This window comes from Hyperolius riggenbachi, chromosome 4 (genome assembly GCF_040937935.1).
Source record: "Hyperolius riggenbachi isolate aHypRig1 chromosome 4, aHypRig1.pri, whole genome shotgun sequence".
Taxonomy (NCBI): domain Eukaryota; kingdom Metazoa; phylum Chordata; class Amphibia; order Anura; family Hyperoliidae; genus Hyperolius; species Hyperolius riggenbachi.
The window spans coordinates 225,390,250-225,406,062 of NC_090649.1; the positions used below are offsets into that span (position 1 = coordinate 225,390,250).

The following is a 15,813-nucleotide window of genomic DNA, read 5'->3' on the forward strand; positions in this document are numbered from 1 at the left end:
TTGATCAATTGAACAAAAATGAGAGAAATATTAACCTCACCTACACATGTAGTTCAGTGGGTATTTCCTTTTTGGATCTGTGGATTTGGATGGAGGGAGAAAGCCTGGTCACCAGGACCTTCCGCAAGCCGACAGCGGGTAATACCCTACTCCACGCTACCAGCCATCATCCACGCAACCTCAAGGAGGGTATACCCACCGGTCAATTTTTGCGAACTCGTCGGAACTGCTCGCGTGATGACGATTTTGGGGTAGAAGCCAAAGTTTTATATGAGCGTTTCCGGGATAGGGGTTATAGACATGAGACGTTGTGCTCCAGTATTGACAGAGCAATCCAGACGCCCCGGCAGAGCCTCCTGGGAGAAGGTGTTAGGGATAGGAGGATGTCATCAAGGGCCACTCGCTTTATAAGTCCCTTTAACTCCCAATGGCATAGAATTCGGGAAATTCTTACCAAACATTGGGGAGTTTTGTTAACTGACCCTGATGTGTCAAAAATAGTGGGTGAGAGACCTTTGATGGTGGCCCGCAGGGCACCAAACCTACGTGATAATCTGGTCCATTCCCAGGTGACAGCTAAAGTCACCAACACCTGGCTAGGAGGCAGGGTCCCCAATGGAATGTTCAAGTGTGGGGGATGTTCAGTGTGTGTGCATGTGGATGTGACAAAAACCTTCTTGAATTCGGCAGGGGATAGGGAATGGGAGATTAGGAGCTTTATAAATTGTAGGTCTGAATGGGTAGTATATCAGCTTACGTGCCCATGCAAAAAGATATATGTCGGTATGACTACAAAGGCGCTAAAGAAACGCATTGGACAACATCTAAGTGACATTAGATGCGGAAAGCAGATAAATGGAGAATACAGAAGTACAGTGGCAGAGCATTTTGGGGCGGCACATAAAAGCGATCCTACTGGCCTTAGATTTAGGGGCATTTATAAACTGCCCGATAAGGGAAGGGGAGGAGATAGAGAGAAGATCCTCTTGCAAAAAGAAAGCCGCTGGATATATTTGCTAAATGCTCTTGAACCTGCTGGCCTGAACAATGAATTGGACTTTGCACCGTTCCTCTGAGATCCGTAGTTTGGAATCAGATGATGGACACTTATGAGATGTTGTGTGCCATCTTGTCAGATTTCATGATGAAATATGGAGGGATGTTTTAGCTCCTACCTTGCCTACGCAGAAATGAGAAGTCTACGTCTCTATCATCCTTGTGCACACTGTGTTGTGTATATACAAATTGTGGGATGCTGTGTCTTACAGACGGAAGAGGAAGTGATGGTTAGAAGGAGGAAGGACCATGCTGATACGCAACTATAAGGGAAGTGTTTTTACGGAACCAGCTACACCCAGTTGAAGCCCGTAGAAGGCGGGCGCAACGCGTAGGTGGGCGGGGCTCCAACCCGCACGTGTGTTCCGGAGTCTCCCGGAGTGTTTGCTGAAACTGGTCTTCAATACGGCTTTGCTGGCCTAAACCTTGGATATGTGGAGCCGGGAACCTCTCCATCCGGATCGAGGACCCAGCGGAAAATTCACGGTGTCTTCTGTGCGTACAGCAGCGATAAAAGGACGGTAATTGGAGGAAGAGTGGTGAGTCCCGCTACGCGGGTGAAGATATCCCACGCACCCATTGTCTTTATTCTGATAGCCAGATTGACTTTTCACCCCAGCCAGCATTGAACACTCTGCAGACGGCCGACATATCTGCTTAGCCATTCCCTTCCCGCAGGGTAGTTATATAGGTTGTGGTACCGGTACCCCTGTGTGGTTGGTGTGTTAGTGTGACTGCGGCATGTCTGGATTGGGATTGCTCCGGAGCTTTTAATTGGTTTTAATAGGTCCCCGTGTGTGTTTATATCCACCAATAAAGGTTTTCTATTTTTTCATACCTGTTGAGTGATGGCACTTTTCATTTTGTCAAAGCTCGCAAGGGCAGGGTCATCCTCCTAATGTTTACTGATTTTGTTGCAATATTTGTGCTGCTTGAGACCCTGCTGTACATTATTTTGGTTGTACCTATGTTCCCCGTGTCGTCTTATTGTGCTTTGTAAAACGCTGCGGAATATGTTGGTGCTATATAAATAAATAATAATAATACCATAGCTAATAGAGATGGCCCGAATGGTTTGCATGCAAACTTATTTGTGCGAACATCGTGCGTTCGCGATTGAAGGTGTACTTTGTGCGAGTTCGACCCGCCCCCTATACTACATCATTGGGCTAAACTTTGACCCTCTACATCACAGTCAGCAGACACATGGCAGCCAATCAGGCTGCGCTCCCTCCTGAAGGCCCCCCCCCCCTTATATAAGGCAGCAGCGGCGGCCATTTTCTCACTCTCTGTGTTCTGCGGTTTTAGTGAAAGAAGGGAGAGAGATTGCTGCAGAGATAGGGAGAGCTTAGTTAGGCTCTTGTTAATTTGCTCTTTGCTGATATTTATAGCTAAAAAGCACCCCAAAACAGCTCTTTTGAGAACTATTGTTCTTGTGATCTGTTTTTTTTTGTGGGGCCCACTGACACTTGCATATACAGTCCTGTCTGTCGCAGCTGGCCCATGCTAATTGCTATACTGTGCCAGGCCCAGCACATTCAGTGCCTACCTTTTCACTGCACCTGTGTGTGTGACAGCTGCACATTGTATTGTAATACCAGTCACTGGTATTACCTATGGGCACCTATGTGACGGCACGCAGTTTTATATACCAGTCCGTGCATACCTGTTCACTGCACCTGTGTGACCACACGCTGTTTTATATACCAGTCCATGCATACCTGTTAGCATATGTGTATCAGCGCCAAGAAAACAAAGTGGCCACTGCTGAGAGAAGAACAATGTCCAGAGTTCACAAACAGGTAAATTATAAATGATAAGCGCAGTGTCCAAAAACAGAAGATGAGTCTTCAACAAAGAAGAAGAGCAAGCAAATCTCCACCACAATAAATATTGGGGTCACGGCAAAGCTCTGCATTCATGGATACCCAGAAAAAGGAAAGAGGCTCACCAGCTGGTGACAACCCACATTATAAGGTTGTATCAACGATTTGGTAGGACATCAGGAAGCAACAGTCTGTCCAGGATCCACCAATTCAGCAATGATTAATCTCACAAATGGATATCGGTAGTAAACATCATAAAAAACAAACAAACGGCTACTTTAAGTGTGAACTGTTTAATATAGAATTTTCATAGTAAAAACAGCATAAAAAATAGCAAAAAAAACAACTTGCATACGGGGCCCATGCAATGGGAACCCCGAGAAAGTTGCACGCGTGTGTGGGTCAGCAGTAAAGGACAGTATAACGGTGCAGCCTGTTTCCTTCTCGGCCGGTTTTGCAAACTAGCGTCATCAGGGGATTGAGGATACAAGCGGCTGGCACTAAATATATAAAATTTTACAATAAAGAAAGGGGTGGGGCTGTGAACGCCAACAGTCAAGACTCCTCCAATAGAGTATAGATCAGACTCTACTAGGAGAGTGACTATAGCCCAGATCACTACACATTGAAAACAATTCGATATACGATTAGAAATTTAAAGTGTCTAGTGGCTAGACAGCGCAATTGTCAAGGCCTCTGCCCCTGACACAGGAGACCTGTGTTCAAATCTTGGCTCCCCCAGCCAGGCAAGCACCCATGTTTTTTTTTTTTTTTTTACTATAGTATGCAATACAAACTGGCATATATAAAACCAGAAAGTGCACATTATAGGAGGTGAATAAGTGAAAACCTTACCTAGACAAAGCCAGATAGATATCAAGTGAAATCCAATGTCAGAAAGTGCAGAACCGCATAGTGGATGAATGGCCGACATTGGGAATTTATAAAGAGGCAAAACAAACATAGTCCTCCTCATAGTATAGACAAACAGCACATATCTGCATTGCACGTCATCTACAACACCTAAGCGGCAGAATGGCGTACATGTATAAAATTAATACCAAAGTACACATGGAACGCATAGGAGCCATGTCTAATGTTTATGCAAAAACACGCACAAAACGTAAGTAAGAATGCACGCGTCATTAGTAACGCGAGGGCGGCAAAGTGCCACATATGAGTAAAATTCATGCGGCAATGCGTGTAAAGTGCACAAACCCGGCCTGAAATGCATGCAGAGATACGCTTGAAATATATAAAAATGTGTGTAAGGCTTATTAACCTCCCCGGCGTTCTATTGAGATCACCAGGGAGGCTGCGGGAGGGTTTTTTTTTAATTAAAAAAAAACTATTTCATGCAGCCAACTGAAAGTTGGCTGCATGAAAGCCCACTAGAGGGCGCTCCGGAGGCGTTCTTCCGATCGCCTCCGGCGCCCAGAATAAACAAGGAAGGCCGCAATGAGCGGCCTTCCTTGTTTTGCTTAGATCGTCGCCATAGCGACGAGCGGAGTGACGTCATGGACGTCAGCCGACGTCCTGACGTCAGCCGCCTCCGATCCAGCCCTTAGCGCTGGCCGGAACTTCTTGTTCCGGCTACGCTGGGCTCAGGCGGCTGGGGGGACCCTCTTTCGCCGCTGCTCGCGGCGGATCGCCGCAGAGCGGCGGCGATCAGGCAGCACACGTGGCTGGCAAAGTGCCGGCTGCGTGTGCTGCTTTTTATTTGAAGAAAATCGGCCCAGCAGGGCCTGAGCGGCAGCCTCCGGCGGTGATGGACGAGCTGAGCTCGTCCATACCGCTCAGGAGGTTAAGAAAACCGCATGGAATACATGAGACTATGCATGCGCCATTAATAATCATGGGAGAAATGTAATAATCAATGCTATAACGTGAATGAAAGGTACGCAGAGAACATAAAAGGACTCATACGTACCAATAAAAGGGGAACAAACAATTCACGTGTCCACATGAAGGGGGAGATGTGTAAAGAGACGCAAAATACTAGTGAGCTCCTTACAAGAATGTGCATAATGGTTCACGCATAGACGCGTGAAATAAATTAGAATGTACGATGAGGAAACGAATGAAAAAAAAGTCCTATTAACCAATACCAAAAGAAATTACCAGTGAAACAATTCCCGCATCTAGACTTTTTAGAAATATATATATAGTCAAGGGAATACCACAACAGATATGCCAGTAAGTATAGCAAGGGGATATACAAGTGACCTCAAAAATAATAATATTAACCACTTGCCGACCAGGGGTGATTTGCCTGATCTGTGCTGCGTGGGCTCTCCAGCCCGCAGCACAGATCAGTATTATGCCAGGGCGATCAGACTTCCCCCCTTTTTTCCCCTTTAGGGGGATGTCCTGCCGGGGGGGTCTGATCGCCGCTGACCATCTGCGTTTTGCGGGGGGGGGGGGGCTCCTCAAAGCCCCCCTCCGCAGCCATCTTCGCCCTCTGCCTCCTTACCTCCCTCCCTCCCTCTCTCTGTAATGCGCAGGACGGTGTTCCGTCCTGCGCATTGAAGGATAGGCTTCCGCCTATCAGATGCCGGCGATCCCCGGCCAATCAGAGGCCGGGGATCGCCGATCTGCCTTACGGCGCTGCTGCGCAGCAGCGCCGTATGATGTAAACAGCGGGGATTTCTTCCCCGCGTGTTTACATTTCGCCGGCGAGCCGTGATCGGCGGCTCTCCGGCTGTTCACGGAGACACCCTCCGTGAACTGACATGGAAAGGCCGCTCGATCGAGCGGCCGTTTCCATGGTAACCCGCAGACGACCAGTTTACGCCAATCGGCGTTAGCTGGTCGTCAAGAGGTTAAACAAATAGGCCAAGCAGACCGACACACATGTACAATCACAGAGTAATAATATCATAAAAGATGATTAACAGTCATAAAAGTTATGAATTATTAATGAAACAATTTAAGTCCAGTTCAACGTTCAGCCCATCTGGGCGTAGTGTACGCAGTTTAAAAATCCATTCGGTTTCTAGTCATGAGACATCTCTAACCCGATTTTGGCCTCTCCAGTTTTTCTTAATGCTATCTATAAAGCAGTATTTCAAAAGGGAAGGATCCTTATGATGTGTGGTAGCAAAATATTTGGGTACTGGATGTCCCATAGATCCCTTACTGATCAGGTAGATATGTTCTCCCAGTCTTTCCTTGAAGGACCTGGTGGTTCTACCCACATATTTAAGACCGCAATGACATTCTAATAGATAGACTGTGAAAGTGCTATCACAGGTGAATAACTGTTTAATTTGAAAAGGCCGTGAGGTAGTGTTCCCCGAAAAGGTGTGAATTCTGTGTGGCATGGAATTGCATGTTTTACAACCTTTACACTTCTCACATCTATAAAAACCCTTAAGTGGTACTATGCTGCAAGGGCTTGTTTTGGGTGGATCAATATGACTATGCACAAGACGATCACGTAAGTATGGCGCTCTCCTGAATATAATCTCAGGATTGTCTGTAAGCAATGGACCAATCACTGGATCGCCTTTCAAGAGATGTCAATGTTTGCGCAAAATCTTTTTGATATCTCTGTGTTGGAAATTATATTGAGTGAGAAATTTCACACCACAATTGTCTCTCAAACCGACAGCCTTGGTCCCTCTATAAATAGGCCTGTCATTCTCACCAATTTGGTCTCTAACAACCCTTAAAGGAGGCATCAGGGAAAATAATGTAAAATGAGTGCTACTTATCGGGGGCTTCCTCCAGCCCCAAGCTCCCAGCATGTCCCTCGCCGCAGCTCTGCCCGCAGCTCCATCCCGGTCCCCGGCGATGAGGTCAGACCGACCTCCAGGTTGCTCTGTACTGCGCCTGCGCGAGCGGCGCTGTCAATCACCGCCACGTGGGCCGGAGCGGACTGTGCAGGCGCAATAGTTCTGGGACATGCTGGGAGCTTGGGGCTGTAGGAAGCCCCGGTAAGCAGCAATCATTTTACATTATTTTCCCTGATGACTCCTTTAAGTCCGCTGGAGCATATCCCTTGGCCTCAAACCTAGTGATCAACAGATCACTTTGCGAAACAAAATCTGAGGCCAGGGTGCAATTTCTCTGAATTCTGGTAAATTGGCTCCTGGGGACGCCTTTTAGCCAGGGGAAATAGTGGCAGCTGGTAACAGGGATAAAACTATTTCTGACTGTATCCTTAAAATAGGTCTTTGTAATGAATCTATCAGATTCCAAATGAATAGCCAAATTCAGAAAATGTATTTCCTCAGAACTACAAACACAATTAAAGACCAGATTATCGGTATTATCATTAATATGGTTAATAAACAATTGTAAAGATGTCTGATCCCCTTCCTATACCACCACCACATCGTCTATGTACCTTTTATATAAAAGGAGTTAGGGAAAGTGAGATTTGTCGATGAATCGCTCCCCCTAAACAGCCAGAAATAGGTTGGCGAGGCTGGGAGCAAATTTCGCTCCCATAGCCACGCCAACCCTCTGCTGGAAGAACGATCCATCGAACCAAAAATAATTGTGACTCATAGTGAAATTTAAACCCTCCACAATAAACGCAGCTTGGTCAGAGCTAAATTGATCACTTTTCATTAGACATATACGTGCAGCTTCAGCTCCATCCTCCTGATTGATAACAGAATATAAGGACGATATAACGGCTGCCATAAAAATGCAGGGACCCTTAAACGAGAGAGATCCCAGCAGTTCGATTAGATGGCCAGAGTCTCTAAGGTAGGACTGGATAAAAGGAACTAAAGGTTGAAGGAAGTGGTCCTCAAATTCCCCCAGTCTAGAAGTGATTGAGTTAATCCCACTAACTATGGGTCTCCCCGGTGGCCGTATGGGGTCTTTGTGAAGTTTTGGGAGATAGTAAATAGCAGGGGTTTTGATATGAGAGGGAACCAAATACTCCACCTCTAACTTGTTCAGAAAGCCATCAGATTCACCCCTAAGGATCAAACTACTCAGTTCATCATAAAAACGATGTCCTGGATCTCCTCGAAGGGGGAGGTATGTGGCACCATCGCTGAGTAGACTTTCCATCTCAGCTTTGTAGTCAGCCCTATTAAGTAGCACAATACCTCCCCCCATTGTCAGCAGGCTTTATCACTAAATCTCTCTCATCCCCAGGGGGGCCCGGGGATTTATAGGTACACACCTGGGAGGACTATGTTTTTTTCCCTCTTTATAAATTCCCAACGTCGGCCATTCATCCACTATGCAGTTCTGCACTTTCTGACATTGGATTTCACTTGATATCTATCTGGCTTTGTCTAGGTAAGTTTTTCACTTATTCACCTCCTATAATGTGCACTTTCTGGTTTTATATATGCCAGTTTGTATTGCATACTATAGTTTAAAAAAAAAAAAAAAGCATGGTTGCTTGCTTGGCTGGAGGAGCCAGGATTTGAACACAGGTCTCCTGTGTCAGGGGCAGAGGCCTTGACAATTGCGCTGTCTAGCCACTAGACACTTTGAATTTCTAATCTTATATCAAATTGTTTTCAATGTGTAGTGATCTGGGCTATAGTCACTCTCCTAGTAGAGTCTGATCTATACTCTATTGGAGGAGTCTTGACTGTTGGCGTTCACAGCCCCACCCCTTTCTTTATTGTAAAATTTTATATATTTAGTGCCAGCCGCTTGTATCCTCAATCCCCTGATGACGCTAGTTTGCAAAACCGGCCGAGAAGGAAACAGGCTGCACCGTTATACTGTCCTTTACTGCTGACCCACACACGCGTGCAACTTTCTCGGGGTTCCCATTGCATGGGCCCCGTATGCAAGTTGTTTTTTTTGCTATTTTTTATGCTGTTTTTACTATGAAAATTCTATATTAAACAGTTCACACTTAAAGTAGCCGTTTGTTTGTTTTTTATGAGGTTTACTACCGATATCCATTTGTGAGATTAATCATTGCTGAATTGGTGGATCCTGGACAGACTGTTGCTTCCTGATGTCCTACCAAATCGTTGATACAACCTTATAATGTGGGTTGTCATGAGTTGGTAAGCCTCTTTCCTTTTTCTGGGTATCCATGAATGCAGAGCTGTGCTGTACTCTGTATTGCAGAAACCCACCGTTGGCTCTCTTTAGGGCCCGTTTCCACTATCGCGAATCTGCATGCGTTTTTGCACGCAGATTTGCATAACCAATACAAGTTAATTAACCTGTTTCCACTTGTCAGGACAACAGAGTGTTTTTTTGTACAGGAAAAATCTGCACAGCAGAGCCATCAGAATTCGCACACCGCCTTGCGCATGCAATGTAATTAATAGGAGATTCGCATGCATTTTCGCTATGCGAACTTTCCATGCAAACTTGCGTACGTTTTTGCATAAAATCAATGTAAGGGCCCGTTTCCACTAGTGCGGTGCAATTTCTATGTGGAAAACGCATAAATGAATTAACATGCGCATGCAAATTTGTATGCAAATTTTCATGTGAATTCGCAGGCGTTTTTACATTCCTGTATAAGGATGTGAATTTAACTACATCAGTGCCTGTGTGTGCTTACATTTATTATTAGGTATGCGAATCTGCATGCATAAAACGCATGCAGATTCCCTGTAGTGGAAACGGGCCCTAAAAGCACACAGGCACTGACATGGTTAACCACTTGCCGACCGCCCACAGCCGATGGGCGGCGGCAAAGTGGACGCCGAAAGGACCGCAATACACCCATCGGCATTGCGTCCTTTCGGCATGCCGGGGGAGTGACTGGCTCCGCTAACCCGTGATGACAACCCGCCGGCCGTTCGGAAGCGCCGGCGGGTTGTTAACCCCACGATCGCCGCATACAAAGCGTATATTACGTTTTGTAATGTATACAAAGTGTATTATACAGGCTGCCTCCTGCCCTGGTGGTCCCAGTGTCCAAGGGACCACCAGGGCAGGCTGCAGCCACCCTAGTCTGCACCCAAACACACTGATCTGCCACCCCCTGCCCCCTGATAGCCCACAGCACCCCTCAGACCCCCCCCCCCCTGCCCACCCCCAGACCACGGTTTGCACCCAATCACCCCCCTAATCACCCATCAATAACTACCTGTCACTATCTTTCAACGCTTTTTTTTATGCCCTAAACTGCCCCCTGTGGGCTCCTGATCACTCCCCCACCCCTCATATTCTCCCCAGACCCCTCCCCCAGACCCCACCCCCTCTGTGTACTGTATGCATCTATCCCCCCTGTAATAACCCACTAATCACCTGTCAATCACCCCCTGTCACTGCCACCCATCAATCAGCCCCTATCCTGCCCCTTGCGGGCAATCTGATCACCCACCCACACCATCAGATCGCCCGCAGACCCGCCGTCAGATCACCTCCCAAGTGCATTGTTTACATCTGTTCTCTCCTCTAAACATCCACTAATTACCCATCAATCACCCATCAATCACCCCCTGTCACTGCTACCCATCATATCAGACCCCTATCTGCCCCTAGGGCACCCAATCACCCACCCACACCCTCAGAATGCCCTCAGACCCCAGCCCTAATCACCTCGCCAGTGCATTGCTTGCACCTATTCCCCCCTCTAATCACACCTTGAGACACCCATCAATCACCTCCTGTCACCACCTGTCACCCCCTAGCACACCTACCCATCAGATCAGGCCTTAATTTGCCCCGTGTGGGCTCCTGATCACTCGGCCAAACCCTCAGATCCCCCTCAGACCCCCTTCCGATCACCTCCCCAGTGCATTGATTGCATCTATTTTCTCCTCTAATCACCCCCTGAGACACCCATCAATCACCTCCTCTCACCCCCCTATCCATCAGATCAGGCCCAATACAACCTGTCATCTAGGAGGCCACACTGCTTATGACCGGTTCCACAAAATTTGCCCCCTCATAGACCACCTGTCATCAAAATTTGCAGATGCTTATACCCCTGAACAGTTGTTTTGAGGCATTTGGTTTCCAGACTACTACTCACAGTTTTGGGCCCCTAAAATGCCAGGGCAGTATAGGAACCCCACAAGTGACCCCATTTTAGAAAAAAAGACAACCCAAGGTATTCCGTTAGGTGTATGATGAGTTCATAAAAGATTTTATTTTTTGTCAAAAGTTAGCGGAAATTGATTTTTATTGTTTTTTTCACAAAGTGTAATTTTCCACTAACTTGTGACAAAAAATAAAATCTTCTATGAACTCACCATACACCTAACAGAATACCTTGGGGTGTCTTCTTTCTAAAATGGGGTCACTTGTGGGGTTCCTATACTGCCCTGGCATTTCAGGGGCCCTAAACCGTGAGTAGTCTAGAAACCAAATGCCTCAAAATGACCCGTGAATAGGACGTTGGGCTCTTTAGCGCACCTAGGCTGCAAAAAAGTGTCACACATGTGGTATCGCCGTACTCGGGAGAAGTAGTATAATGTGTTTTGGGGTGTATTTTTACACATACCCATGCTGGGTGGGAGAAATATCTCTGTAAATGACAATTTTTTGATTTTTTTTTTTTTTTTTTACACACAATTGTCCATTTACAGAGATATTTCTCCCACCTAGCATAGGTATGTGTAAAAATACACCCAGCGATACCACACGTGACACTTTTTTGCAGTCTAGGTGCGTTAAGGGGCCCAACGTCCTATTCACAGGTAATTTTGAGGCATTTGCTTTCCAGACTACTCCTCATGGTTTAGGGCCCCTAAAATGCCAGGGCAGTGTAGGAACCCCACAAGTGACCCCATTTTAGAAAGAAGACACCCCAAGGTATTCTGTAGTAGTATGGCCCTTACAGCATGCCTATAACCACTACGCTGGTATACTCTACTAAGTCTATTCTTTTACAGTATAACAAAATGGTGGATGTGGTCCCCGACAACCTGGGTGTACATACCTCTGCCCTCAATACTGAAGATTATGAATTATTACAAGCCAGGCTGGAGTTTTGTAGGAAGAGCTGGTATAAATCAGAGATAGTACACCTGTCATCAGGAACAGCTGAGACCCCCCTCACACATCCACATGTATATAAACCAATAGGCTCAATTTTAAAGAGACTCCGTAACAAAAATTGCATCCTGTTTTTTATCATCCTACAAGTTCCAAAAGCTATTCTAAGGTGTTTTGGCTTACTGCAGCACGTTCTACTATCACCATCTCTGTAATAAATCAACTTATCTCTCTCTTGTCAGACTTGTCAGCCTGTGTCTGAAAGGCTGCCAAGTTCTTTAGTGTTGTGGTTCTGTGATGCATCTCCCTCCTCCAGGCCCCTCTCTGCACACTGCCTTTGTATTATTTAGATTAGAGCAGCTTCTCTCTTCTCCCTTATCTTTTATAAACTGGATAAATCCTCCTCTGAGCTGGCTGGGCTTTCACATACTGAGGAATTACATACAGTCAGAGCTGTCTGCACTCTGCAGGAAGAAACAGCCTGACACTTCAGTGGAAGATAGCTGCAGGGGGAAAGAAACACACAAATGATCTCTTGAGATTCAAAAGGAAAGGTGTATACAGCCTGCTTGTGTATGAATGTATTTTCTATGTGTGGACATACTGTACATCAACCTACTTCCTGTTTTGGTGGCCATTTTGTTTGTTTATAAACAAACTTTTTAAAACTGTTTTTAACCACTTTCAATGCGGCGAGGAGCGGCAAAATTGTGACAGAGGGTAATAGGAGATGTCCCCTAACGCACTGGTATGTTTACTTTTGTGCGATTTTAACAATACAGATTCTCTTTAAAATCAAAGTCGCATTTATCATTCAACTTATAGTGACAACAACATAATCCACACACAGACTATAATTTTACAATAGTCTGGCTACATAGATTCGTCAGCAAAGTCCTGCACCTAAATATGTAACGTTAATCTTATAATCATTAGAAAATAAGGCTCCTCATAATCAAAGTTGGCCAGCGCAATGCCTCATGGGACAGACCAAAGGATTTGCATAACTCCGCCTCCTTCTGACTGTATTAAGCCTGGCAGCCTTTAAATCTCACAGGCCACGCCTCCTCTGCCCTCAGACAGCCCATCCCAGGACTCAAGTCAGGTATGGACAATGGACAAGGCGGGGAGCCATGATATACAAGCGGCGGAGAGCCGTGGAGAGCGGCAGCATCAATGTAAACAGCCATCTAGCGACAATCTGTGTGTTGCTAGCGTGACGGTTTTTATAAGGGGGACAGCAGAGCATGGGGGGGGGGGGGGCAGCTGGGGGCACAGTATTAGGAGACAGAGGCTGGTGATAGTATGCAGAATGTGCCTCTTTGTCCTATATGAATTGCAGAAACCCATCTTTAGGGCCCGTTTCCATTATCGTGAATTTGCATGCGTTTTCGCGTTCCTGTATAAGGATGCAAATTTAACTATATCAGTGCTTTTACATTTATTATTAGGTATGCGAATCTACATGCATAAAACGCATGCAGATTCCCTGTAGTGGAAACGGGCCCTAAAAGCACACAGGCACTGACATGGTTGAGTTCACATACCTGGGGGAATCTATCAGTTGGTGGGGGGATTTTGCTGTAATGTAATATACTTGTTGTGCACTATACTTACTCCTGATGACACTCCACTTGAGGGGCGAAACAATTGTTGAGTGGCACCTGATATTCCATGCACCTATGTGATACACACTGCACCCCTCGGGATATTTCTGTTATGATCCAGCTACCTTCCGTGAAGGCAATTAAACACCTTATGACCCCTATGGGGTTAACCAATATCGCTCAATATGGATTAACTGGATGCTGAATATTTACACTGATCATGTAATGTAGCCAGCCTTGTTGTATATATTGTATGAAAAGGTGTTTATAAAGTATATTCGAACACTGCATATTGATTGCAACTGGGGTAGAGACTCTTCACCCATTCAGAGGTCTATAAATTAGGTTATATATGTGAGATAGCTACACCCCACTCCAAAACAACAGGTGGGTGGGGGGGATCAGCAAGGACCCTCACGGTTTTTAACCATACTCTTAATGTTGGTGACATAATTGCCTCTAACAGATTATTACATCTGCTCAGTAAAATTTACAAGTAACCCCCTAGTTGTCAAGGGTTCAGACGCCTTTATTACCCTGACAATAGGGAGAGGTTTTTATGCATACATTTAATTTTATTTTTTGTACGTTAATGGTCAAGCCTTAGAGCACAGTGAAATATTGATTACTACTTACCAGTACAAACCTTTCGGTAGTGAGACAATTATAAAGTTTACTCAAGACTGGGTGGGACCTCAAACGACCTGTGGTCAAGCCATATCTAGCTTCGCAAACTTTTTTGATACTAGTCCCAAAAGGGTTTTTTATTTAACTGGTGAGTGTGGCCCACAGGTAAGAGAAATGCCAGCACTCTTTGTTCATCTCTACCTTCCTCAGCATGGAAGCAAGCTCTCTACTTTTCATTGGGTGTTGCCCTAGTCACGTGATTGAACCATCCAGTAGAGTGGCTGCATTTTACATGTTGCTGTTCCTGCTGCCTAACCCAAATGTAAGCAGCCTGTGGCACTAGCACACATTAACCTGCTACAGATGTTCAGGAACATGTGCAAAAGAAAATAAGCTCGCTACTTCCATGCAGACAACAGAGGCAAGCTGTAAATGCTGTTTTTGCTTCAGTTTGTGAGCCACACTCACCAATCAGGAGATGGTGGTATTGTGTGTAAGTAGGGGGGGTTGGTTTGGCTTAGGTGTAAAACTTGGTACATTGTTGTGGATACATCCAAAATTTTTTAGTTGTTTTGCTCTTCAAACTGTTGTTAGCGCCTGTTTCCACTAATGCGGTGCGATTTCTATGCAGAAAACGCATAAACGAATTTGCATGCGGATGCAAATTTGTATGCAAATTTGCATGCGTTTTCGGGTTCCTGTATAAGGATGCAAATGTAACCATATCAGTGCCTGTGTGCTTTTACATTGATTTTAACCTGAAAACGTATGTGAAATCGCATAGCAAAACTGCATGCAAATTTTCTATTAATTACATTATATGTGAATCGCACACTAGCTTGTGGTGTGCGAATTTCTGATGGTTCTGCTGTGCAGATTTTTTCTGTACTGCAAAATGCTATGTTTTCCTGAGAAGTGGAAACAGGCTAATTAACTTGTATTGGTTATGTGAATCTGCGTGCAGAAAACGCATGCAGATTCACGATAGTGGAAACAGGCCCTTAAACAATGGCAAACATCTACTGGTCTGGTGCTGCTGCAGGTACCAGATTCTTCATGTACCACTGCTGCATTTCCTGAAGAACCTGAAGGTTCTCATGAGTTACAAGTACAAGAAAATTGAAGGATCCAATCTAAAGTTTGTCAATGATTTTGAAGGGAATGCCATTTGGAGAGTTTTTTTTTTTTTTTACATGATCAGTATAGCAATGTAACTGACACCTGTGTTCATGTACCACAGTACCTATACAACATTAACATGTATGGCAGTAGGGGAGCAAGGGAGATAGCTTGACCCCAACTAAATTGAAAACTTGGGGGGGGGGGGGAGGGTATGGGTGAGGGGAGGAAGACTTGAGAGTAGACAAAAGGGAAAGAGGGAAACCTATAAGAGAGGTCACAATGGAGATGATGGAGGCCCATAAGTGGTCAAAAGTAGCACAGTGGGGGACTTAAAGCGGAATGAAACCCAGCATTTCTTCTTTGCTCTAAAAAATTATTTACAGCATATTATACACAACCAGCATTTTTTTTTCACTAGAACAGCATTCAAAGGGTTACACACAGGACTTAAAAGTGAATGCAGAGAAATCTGGACGCATCCGAAGTGGAGATAATGTTATCTTGTGTTTACTTAATTGTATCAAGTGAGGAATGTGACACATTCTCTGACTGTGCAGAAGCTCCTGGACACATAAAGACACTCAAAGCATTTCTGCCTTCAATACATAATGAATAAAACCAGTTATGAATACAATTCTAAGTCAGCTCTCAAAGCAAAAAAACTGTACTTTTGGGAACTTGTA

At 45.2% G+C, this 15,813-nt stretch overlaps 1 protein-coding gene across 4 annotated transcripts in view; it reads right to left on the reverse strand.

The window, feature by feature from the left end:
- HMGCLL1 (3-hydroxy-3-methylglutaryl-CoA lyase like 1) overlaps positions 1-15,813 on the reverse strand; it is a 296,565-nt gene that overhangs the window by 205,810 nt on the left and 74,942 nt on the right. The window lies entirely within an intron of this gene.